At 43.0% G+C, this 9635-nt stretch overlaps 1 pseudogene; it reads left to right on the forward strand.

Moving 5' to 3' along the window:
- Positions 1 to 9188, forward strand: part of LOC101571860 — a 13948-nt pseudogene extending 4760 nt beyond the window's left edge.
- The last annotated feature ends 447 nt before the right edge of the window (positions 9189 to 9635 follow it).

Genomic DNA, 9635 nt, shown 5'->3' on the forward strand with positions numbered 1-9635 from the left:
GTTGAGGGGATTTTGTCCAACAATAGCTCAGTGTCTCTCAACCCTTGAGTGTGGTCCCTAAGGTGTGCGTGGACTCCAGCTCTTATCTGAGAGCTATGCAGAGCTACCGAGGCAATCTTAGGTTTCTTCATCGAGCGTCTTTGAGTCTGAAGTGTCGTTCAACTCCGTGGTGCGGCTTATTCCCGCCAGTTAGTGCGATGTCCATGACATGCTCGCTTTCCAGATGGCCCCGTGGGCCCCAGGCTGGGTAGCTGGGGGAGTTCTGAGCATGGCTGTTCTCTCCCTGGAAGCTGTAATGACTACTGAGAAATGCATCTACTCTGCTTGTAAAAATCAATGGCTTATAGCAACCATTGTTAATTACCTATAATGTTGTTTTGAAATTCTGTATTCTTTTTATTGTTTTTCCTTCTCTTTAAAATACAAAAGATCAATGAATTTATAAGTTGTGGTTTCTGGCATCGGTGGTCTTTGCCATCCCCTGCTCACTAGCACTTTTCTGTCCTCCTGGTGCACTTACCTGACAGGCACAAGCATTGGCTTTGAAGGGCCTAGACTTCCCCTCAAAGGTGAGATTCTGGACTCCAGCTGAGAACAGACGAGACTTACTGCAAGCTGACACTCAGCAGCCATGTGGCCTGCGACAGCCCACGCCCCATCGTCACCTTCCTCACCATGAAAATGCAATCGGTGTTGCTCCTTGGATTTCTGCAGGACAGGTTAGGACAAAGCATGATGAAGATGTGTGTGAGAGGTGCTCGGCTGAAGTGCTGCCGACGGGAGCGCTGCCTCCCACGTGTGGCTTTCCTCAATAAATATTTCCAGATTCTACTGCAGCATGCATGGTACTGCGTCTGTAAGACTCTTAGGTTATTATGCGGTACCTGAACGCATCGCTCTGTCTTGTAAGTTGATCTACAGATTCCTGAGCTTAATGAATTGTCTGTTTAGCATGCTTCTGTATTATTTGCATGTAATAATTACTCACAGATTTAATGGACGGATATAACTCTGATCAAGACAAAAATATGATAATCAAGTACAAATTATTTCCAGGACCTTTTTGAGATATTTAAGTCCACTATGTTCATTGTAAGAATAAAATATAGTCTGTGTCCTGCAAGATCTTCCAATTAAGTTAGAAAAATAAGAGCAATTCGTTATGAATGAAGAAAAACAAAGCATTGAAGTTTTAAAAGAATGTTCTGTTGTTTGTCTTTCATAAAGACTTATCCATCAATTTCTTAGTTGAGGTTAGAAGGCAAGAGAAGGTATTTATACTTTTTGGCCTTCTAGGACTGCCACAGGAGGATCACTACGAGTCTGATTTGTACAGTGAGACCCTATAGACCTTGTACTAAATACAAAGAATAAAATAGAAAAATACAAGTTATTACAGTAAAAAGTCACTGCCTCATCAACCCTAGCTGCCCCAAACCCCACTTCTGAACTCATTACACAATAATCCTGCAACCTTCTTAAGCAGACCCAGGAGTCCCCTTTTAGTCTTTAGCAAGGTTTTCCAGGGACCTCAATGTCTTAAAGCAGCTTAGATCCTTAGCTAACAAAGTCATTTTGAAGAGCCAGAATCAAGTCCAGATAAAGCAAAATAAGGGGGTGAGGACACACTGTGAGGTTCTCACGAGCCTGCTGGCTGTGCCTTGGGTCTAGGTGCCCCCCAAAGCCTCACACAGTCACTGTGGCAGCTACTGGAGTTGGTGATTAGTTCATGACCCAACATGGAGACTGTTGGTCTGAATGCTACCTCTGCCCTGGGCGGGTAATCTGCATCACAGTGGAAGGAGGGGAGAGAGGCTAGCCAGCCGCCACAGCTGCTGCCCAGCCTTTTCTCTTTGCTATTTTCTGCTACAATGAACTGCCGCCCTCTCCGTGTGCTGCTGTGCCTTGGAGCCAGCTGAGTATGGACTGAAATGCTCAGCTGAGTATCCACTGCCTCTAAGCTAAACAAACCTTTCCTTCGTTAATTTTGCACAGCAGGTATTTTGTCCCAGCAATGAGAAAAGAGTAACTGAGACACTGCTTTTCTACTAGGTGACAGTCAGTATATGTTCATTCCACTTTCTGAAGACATTTGTGAAAGAGGACCTCCTGATACCAATCTCCGTCTTGTCCTTATTGACCCTTTGGGCTCTTCACACAGGGGGGATCAACGTGATGTAAACTTGTGCATCTGATTTATTTTACGTGGTATTATGTGTGCCAGGTGCACCCCTTTGCCTGAAAATTACTCGCATTTATCTTTTTATGTCAGAATATACATAGGTTTATATACATAGTGTATAAATACCATACTTTCTTTACCCATTCATCCATTGATGTTCATGTGGGCTATTTCCGATACTTGGCTGGGTAAACTGAGCTGCCACAAACATGAGTATGCATGTCTCCCTGGTAGGACGCTTTTGGCTCTTTTGGGATGATACCAAGAAGGGACACAGCTGGATCAAATGGAACTGCTAGCTTTAGTTTTTTGAGGAATCTACACACTGATTTTCACAGCAGATGTACAAGTCTGCACTCCCACCAGTGGAGAAGGGTTACTTTTCCCCATACTCCTCCAGCATGTGTTATATAGAATCTCAGTGTTGTTTTAAATCATATTTTCATGTATGTTTGCTACTTTTTTTGTGGTACCAGGGATTGAACTCAGGACCCTGCGCTTGCCAGGCAAGCACTTATTCTTCTGAGCCATCTCCCCGGTTATTTGCTACTTGTTAATCTGAGAAGTGTCTGTTCATTTCAGATGCACATATCAGGGTTGTTTGGGTTTTTTTTTGTTTTGTTTTTGTTTTTTTAATTTGGGGATCTGATTTAATTCTTTATATATTTTAGATGTAGTATTCTAAGGAATAGTTGATAAAAACATTTTCCTATTCTGTGGGTTGTCTCTTCACTTTATTTGTGGTTTCTTTCACTGTGCGAAAGCTTTTTAATTTAATGTGATCCCAGTTATTGATTTATGTAGTATTTCCTGGCAGAGTGGGGTTTTATTCAGAAAGTCTTTGCCTTGATTTATGTTTTTGAGAGTTTTATCTATTGTATCTTCCAAAAAAATAAGCACTTCTGTCTTTATATTTACATCTTTCACGCAAATATGAAGATCTTTATATTTGATCTTCACGTGTGCAAATGGTGAGAGACACAGGTGTAGCTTTGGTCTTCGGCATGTGGAGAGCCAGTTTTTCCAGCACCATTCATGAACGCAGCTATCCTTCTTCCAGTAAATAAGTTCGGCCCCTTTTTCAGACATAACATGACTAAGCACGTTCAGACCTGTTTAATCTGCTCCACTGAGCCTTGGGGATTTTTTGTTGTTTTGTTTTGTTTTGTCTTTTTGGCAGTAACATGCAGTTATGAATCACAGAAGTTTGGTAGTACAATTTTGAGCCAGGAATTGTGCCAAGACCCCCACCTCACCTTTGTATCCCAGAAATGCTTTTGCTGTTCTAAGTCTTTTCTGCTCCCATGTGACTTTCAGCATTGGTTCCTCTAGTCCTACAGGCTGTGTCATTGGAATTTCGATTGGAATTGCATGAAGTTTGTACAACAGTTTGGGAAGTGCAGTCATTTTTACCACACTCTTTCTGTCTATGCAAGAACGAAGGACGCCTTTCCATCTCCACAAACCCTCTCCAGGCTTTCTTTTCATTGTACTGTACTTTTCAGTGTAAAGTTTTTCACTTCCTTCACTAGGTTGATTTCTAAGTGTTTCATTTTTCTTGATGCTATCATGGAAGATTTTGTTTTCCTGATTTCTCTCTCAGTAAATTTGTTTTGCATACGCAGAAATGCTATTGTTGACTTTTGAGTACTGACTGTATCTTGCTATGCTACCAAATTAGGTTATTAATTCTAGGAGTCTTTTGGTGGCATTTTGGGTCTTGCATATAGAGCACCATGTCATCTGCAAATTCTGATCATGGTACTTCTTCCTGTCCTGTCCACACCCCTCCACTTCTCTCTCTTGTCTGAGTTCTCTGGCTAATGTTTCCAGAAATATATTGGACATGAGTGGTGGTGGTAAATGTCATCATCTTGTTCCTGACTTTAGAGTAAAACCTTTCAGTTTTGGGTCCGTTAGTGTGATCAGTACCTACTTTGAGAGCCTGTACTCTACCAAATTTAAAAAACTTGGAAGAAATGGACAAATTCCTAGACAAATGTGAATTACTAAACTGAATCAAGAAGATATTAAAATTCTAAACAGTCCAATATCATTCAATGAAATTGAAAAATTAATAAAAATATTATCAACAAAGAAAATTGCCAACAAATCCCCATGTTCTGGGGCATGCGCTGCTGAATGCTCTAAGAACCTGAAGGAAGATCTAATGCTACTACTCCTCAAACTTGTTAATGAAATTGAAAAGGAATCAGTATTCCTAAGGCCATTTCAAGAAGCAAGAATTATCCTGATAGCAAAACCAGAGAAGGATCCAGCTAAGAAAAAGAACTACTGGCCAATCTCCTTAACAAGCATCAATGCAAAAATCCTCAATAAGATACTGGCAAACAGAATGCAGCAGATCATCAAACAGAAATACTCCGTGACCAAGTAGGACTCATCACAAATATGCAGCGATGGTTCAACACATGCAAATCAATAAATGCAACACACCACATTAACAGAACCAAGGACAAAAACCATGTGATCATATCAATAGATGCAGAAAAGCCATTTGACAAACTCCAAATTGCATTCATGCTATAACCCTAAAAAAATTGAATAGAGGGTCTTATATCTCACTCTGATGAAATCATCTATGACAAACCAGTAGTCAACATCATGCCAAGAGGTTTTAATTAAATATTCACCGTCTATTTTGATAGCACTTTATCGTTCCCACCAGTGTTTCCCTATGACACTCCAAACTCCTGGTTACACTTTTCTCTCACATCTCTGAATTGGAATCACCAAGCAGGAAATCTTTTCCTCTGAAGATTTACAGTCTAGCGCTTGTGAATTTCATGTAAATGTCAAGACCCATCCGTCCTCTGATGTGTGGGCAACTTATGGAGTCCTCTAAATGGCCAACTCTATAGTCAAAGGCATTCAAGCTACAATGTTCAAACTAAAGTATTCTCCAAGGTCCAAACTAGAAACCCTCTCAACTAACTTCACCCTGCACTCAAAGTTTGCAGTCTGTTCTAGCCACTTGCTTTTGTTCTGTTTGCTTTAGCTGGTTTGGTGTGGTAGTTTGAGGCTACATAAAAGTATCCAGTGTCTTGATATTATCCTCTCAGTCGACTTCGTTGTGATCTCTGGGAGCACTTGCCCTCTCTCCAGGATCCTGCATTACTGGTAGTCTGTTATCTCACTATACCTAGAGCAGCAAAGACAAGGTCAACAGCAGAAGGAGCATTTTCTTCCCACAAGCTCAACATCATGGTTCATGGGTGTCACAAGACAAAGACAGACCAGCCATGACGATTACTGAGTGATACTCATGCCATCCACTTTGATCAGATCTCTTAGTACAAAGTAAAAGTTTTGTCAAGATGGGGAATTGCTAAAAAAAAAAAAATTGTCAGTGTCCATTGTTTCTAGGTGACCTCCCACAGTCACTCACACAAGAGCAGACCACGTCAGCACTGAGGCACTCGTGCCAAGCGCCGCACTATCGAACTGGACTTACCATGGCCAGTTTAAAGAAAGAAAAAGCAGGAGACTCACAGCAGCCAATCAAAAGAGGCCTAGTCAGCCTGAGGAAAGGAAGCCCCCTGTGCGGACCCAGACAAAAGGTCACTTCAAATACCCTTCTTCTCTTTGTTCCTTGTTTCTGCTTTTATTTTTCTGACTCAACCTGCCACCTCTGCTTAGCTCAGCAAAGCAAAATGTTACATTACACAACATAAATATATGCAGCCACAAAAGAAAAGGAAGTATTTTTAAAAGGCACTCAGATCTTTAAAGCTCAAGTTGTAGAAATGTTAGTTTCTGACCATGCTGAATGCTTCAGTTTCAGAATGCAGGGCCCCTAAAGAAAGTGCTCATGTGCTAAGATGGTCACAGAGTGGAGCACACTGGTGTCAGGTGACACAGACCACTAGTTTGTTGCTGTCTTTTTAACCATTTATTCTCACTACACAGCTCAGACTCATAGTGATCCTCCTGTCTCAGCCTCCTAGCACTGGAATTACAGGTGTGCACCACCATGCCTGGTTTTGGTGGCCAGCATGGTGGCATGACCTGGGGTACTGGGGATTGAACCCTGGTCCTTGTGCTTGCCAGGTAGGCACTTAGACCACTGAGCTATCACCCCAGCCCCAGTATCCCTAGCTTTCCTACTTCTTTTCAGCATGATTGATTTGATAAGGTGCACATGGCCATGTGGAAAGCTAGAGAGATAAACCAAAGGAGGCAGAGTGAGGAGAAGATTTGGTGAAGGAGGGTGGAGTGGAGGGATTCTGAGGATAGGACTGTAATTGGAGGATACCTGGGCGGCTCTCCCCGACAGAGGAGCAACTGCCTCCATTTTGGCTGAGCCTGATCCTGTTTCCATGTACAGCTGGAACTTTCCTTCATCCCTTTAACTTGCTTTAACCAAGGCATATTCATCCAGCTGAGATGGTGGTGGTCTCTGAAGATGGCAGGTGTGTCTCCCTGAAACCCTACCTGCTGCTCCCTAGCTTGAACCAGGTCAAGACAGGATGCAGAGCCAATCCTTCAAGCCATCAGCTGGGACTGAGCCTCGAGACAGAGGCGATGACTTCCTGGGGCTTGAAGGACTACACATCAGAGCTGAAGCACTGTTTTGTTGTGGGCGTAAAAAAAAAAAAAAAACACACACACACACACAAGATAGTTAGGATAGATATACAGCTACTTGCTCTTAGTTCACTGAGAAGAAAGGTTCGTACTAATATTGTGTAGACAAGATATCATGTCTGCAGCTTGTCCTCTGAATAACTATTACAAAGTCAACAGTATGAAATGTATTAATTATTGTAACTGAAACTGTTTCATTGTTATTTTATCTTTTTTTCTCATTAAAATGAATTTTAAATAATGACGCACTGAATCCAAAACACAAAATCGTCTCTCATCTGTGTCCTGCAGGTTGCTCTTTCTGCGCCTCCTTCTCTCCACACGCTGCAGAGGCGGATGCAGGCCTCCTCCCCAGCCCAGCTCATAGCACTCACCTCCTTCCTGCCATTCTCGGTTGCTCAGCCTCAAGCCACTCCTTTCTTCATGAATGAAGAAAGCCCGGGTTCTGGCCGGGTGGAGGCCTTTGTTCTGAGTAGCCATCACCATGGCTGGACTTCAGCCCCTCGGCTACCCATAGCCATAAACTTGCCTTGGTGTCTTTATTCTCACTGTGAGCTGCACTGGACGTGGTGGATCGGAATCCACTCCCTAGAACTCCAGGAGCGCTCCACGGCACTACAAATACCAGCTTCCCAGGCTGGGCTCACTCTACCACTAGCTAAAGCAGTCACTGGCCAGGTGAAAAAGCAGCTGCCTGAAGAACAGAGAGAGGAGGGAGGCAGGAGGGTTACGGGTGGAAGTAATGTTTGAGCGAGACCATTAAGTAAGTAAGAATCAAACAATCAAAGAATGTGAGAGAAAAACCTTTGAAATAAAACTGCAAACCCTTCGAAGAAGGTGTTCAAAGTGCAGTAGCTCAAGGCTTTGGGTGGCAGAGTAAGTGCTTTTGAGCAACAGAGAAGAGAGGCATACAGGGAGGTTTTAAAGTCACTTGTCAATCAGCTGTGGACATCACATAGGCATTATGCTAAGAGGTGAGCTGTTCCTTAACAGCGAAGCCAGCACAGGTTGAGGCGTGTCTTCGTCCGCCCTCCACCGGGTTGCATGTGCCTGTATCTCCGGTGGCAGCAGAGCTCCGCGCTTCCACTAGTGGCGCCCAGAGCTGGACCCTGCCCAGGGAGCGGGCAGCCAAAGTACCCTGCGGAGACGCACTCGCGGACTTCGGGGCAAAGAGGTGAGTTCTCTCCCCTGCAGCTGAGTGAATTAATTTTGCAGGACTGCAGTTTGAAGGCAGTGTTTGATCCTGAGCCACATCCCCGCCTGGAACCTCACCTTTTATAAGCTCACTGCATAAATGCACTTGAGACTCCGAGAGGCCGACTTCTCTGTTACAATCTCTATATTCCCGGAGATCGCATTCTGCCTGACGCGTGATAAGACCTTAACCTTCACTTGATGGATGAATTCATTCAGAAAGAATGAAAAAGGAAGAAGTTGTTTTTGTTCCTTGTTTTGACTTAAAAAATCATACTACTTTATCCTGGGTTAAAATATAGTAGAATTTGTACTTGAAGCTTGCACCTTTGTAGTCTCTTCATATCGGATTCTGGTGAAGTCAACAAGGGCTTGTTCTGCACCTGCTGTCTTAAGGGTATGCTGGAGAAATTAGGCCAAATGGAACAAGATTTTAAAAATATCTGTTGTGATGTTAATAAAGATCAGAGAGTGGATGGATTCAAATACCAGTTCTCAGTAATTGTCCTTTGACTTCAAACTTGAACTACTGTTTAGAAAGTTAGAAAACATTAGTAACATTAGAAAATTTTGAAAAGGAAGGACCCTGCCAAAGCCGCCACTGCCGGAGACATGCCCGAGGTACTCCAGAAATCCTTGGACCAACCAGCGTGAGCTTGCGCACCTTTAGAGTTTATGCTGTGCCCAAAAAGGACTCGCCTCACAACAGCTCCATGAGGGCTGACAAACTGTCCTCTACTCAGGGACTGAGGGTCAGGCTCCATAAGTGGAGGAGCCAAGGACCTGGATGAAGACAGCATCTCACAGCTCCAACATCACTGTGAGCCATACACAAATTGGTGCCAGGAAACATACACCCAAACGAAACCCAAGAGGCAAAGTTCAGCCCAGTGGGGATTAGACAGCTAGGAATATCTCTAAAGTGCTCCCCAGGTTTTTCCCCAAGACTTGGTGTTACTGGTTTCACTGGCTTTGTTGGATTCCTTTTCACTAAAGGTTCAAAAACAAAGAAGCTGGTATATCCACCTGGTTTCACGGGATTAGCGGCCTCCATCTAAGGCCAACAAGAAGCTACCTCATTCATCCAGGCCAGAGGGCAGAAGTTGTGTGACTGGGCATATGAGAATACATAGTCGTGGAAGATTTGTGGAAGGAGGACTTAAAGAAGCTAAGAAATGTGAAGAGTTCACCTGGAAACAAGTAGAAAACTCCACGCTCCGCCCACTTTAATCAGGTGTAGGAAACACTGGAAACTCCAGGCAGTAAGTCAGTGTTTCTACAGAAAAGTGGCAGAGAAGGCAGTACGGAATGTAGAAAATGGGCTTTTTTCTTCAGGAAAAATTATACTAGGCCTTTTTGTTATCTTGGGTGATGCCATACTGCAAGTGGACTAATCTGAAATCGTTGCACCTAGAGATAATGTACAACAAGCCTTAGAACACCTTGTTCTCATGTTGCTATTTATGTGCATAATTAAAATCCAAAAGGAAAAAAATTTGAAAATGAAAAGTCACTATTAATATTTATTTTAGGCAAAATTTTTTAATGGATGACATAAAATTCTGCAAAGGTTATAGTCACTGACTGCTAGAAAGCCCCTGTGCACACCACAATTTTATTTTAAATTTAAATTTGCAGTAAAGACACCATT

Source organism: Octodon degus, unplaced genomic scaffold (genome assembly GCF_000260255.1).
Source record: "Octodon degus isolate 3935 unplaced genomic scaffold, OctDeg1.0 scaffold00054, whole genome shotgun sequence".
In the NCBI taxonomy this organism is placed as follows: domain Eukaryota; kingdom Metazoa; phylum Chordata; class Mammalia; order Rodentia; family Octodontidae; genus Octodon; species Octodon degus.